This window comes from Sapajus apella, unplaced genomic scaffold, assembly GCF_009761245.1.
Source record: "Sapajus apella isolate SASKATOON/1434 unplaced genomic scaffold, GSC_monkey_1.0 scaffold48, whole genome shotgun sequence".
NCBI lineage: Eukaryota > Metazoa > Chordata > Mammalia > Primates > Cebidae > Sapajus > Sapajus apella.
The window spans coordinates 4,250,958-4,252,094 of NW_022436988.1; positions in this window are offsets into that span (position 1 = coordinate 4,250,958).

Here is a 1,137-nt window from a genome sequence, read left to right on the forward strand (position 1 = left end):
TTTTTTTTTTTTTTGAGACGAAGTTGTGCTCTTCTTGCCCAGGCTGGAGTGCAATGGTACGATCTTGGCTCACTACAACCTCCACCTCCTGGGTTCAAGCGATTCTCCTGCCTCAGCTTCCCGAGTAGCTGGGATTACAGGCATGAGCCACAATGCTCAGCTAATTTTGTATTTTTAGTAGAGACGGGGTTTCTCCATCTTGGTCAGGCTGGTCTCGAACGCCTGGCCTCAGGCGATCCGCCTGCCTCAGCCTCCCAACGTGCTGGGATTACAGGTGTGAGCCACCGTGCCCGGCCAGTTTTTAATTTTTAATATTTTTGTAGAGATAGGAACAAAATGTTACTCTCTCTGTTACTCAGCCTGGTCTTGAACTCTTGCCCTGTAGCAGTTTTCCTAGCTCGGCCTCCCAACGTACTTGGGTTCTAGGCATGAACCACTGCACTCAGCTGAAAACACTGATCTAATGGAACTGTGTAAGGGAACAGGATTTGTAAACACTCATGTTCTCTGCTCATCTGTGATTAGCAGTCATACCAGTATCCCTCCCTCCAAATCTGTTCAGTTTGTAAGTTCAGCTAAGAGGCCTAGAGCGCTGATAGTAAGAATTAACATGCCATCTGAATCACTTTTCTTCTGGAGTTCTGGTCATTGAGCAAGAGCTGAGGTGGTTTGGGACTGTTCAGGGAAGAAAGCCAGCTCGAAATACCTTGAACCTTCTGGTGAGTCTGCGGTTAGAAGTGAAGTAGGGAGTGAAAGAGAGGGTGGCAAATACCGGGGAGGAGGTTCAGGGGTCCATTACCCCTTGCAATGGACGGTTGCAATTGCCAGGTCAATGTGGGGTCAATTCTAAAAGTGTCCTAAGTCTAGCCCAAGAGGAACAAAATGCAGCTGGGTCTCTGAGCTCACACGCCCAAGCCCAAGGACACACTAGGGCCAAAATGTGACTCCCCACTCTAAAGTCACCTGTAAAACTGGGCAATCTGGTAGAATGAATGAAGGTTAAGATCATAAATCCAGCCAGGCATGGTGGCTCACGCCTGTAACCCCAGTACTCTGTCTCCAAAAAATAAATGAATAAAATCCCCAAACGCTGGGACTTGAGATGACCCTCTTTCAATCTTGTCCCAGGTTAAATTC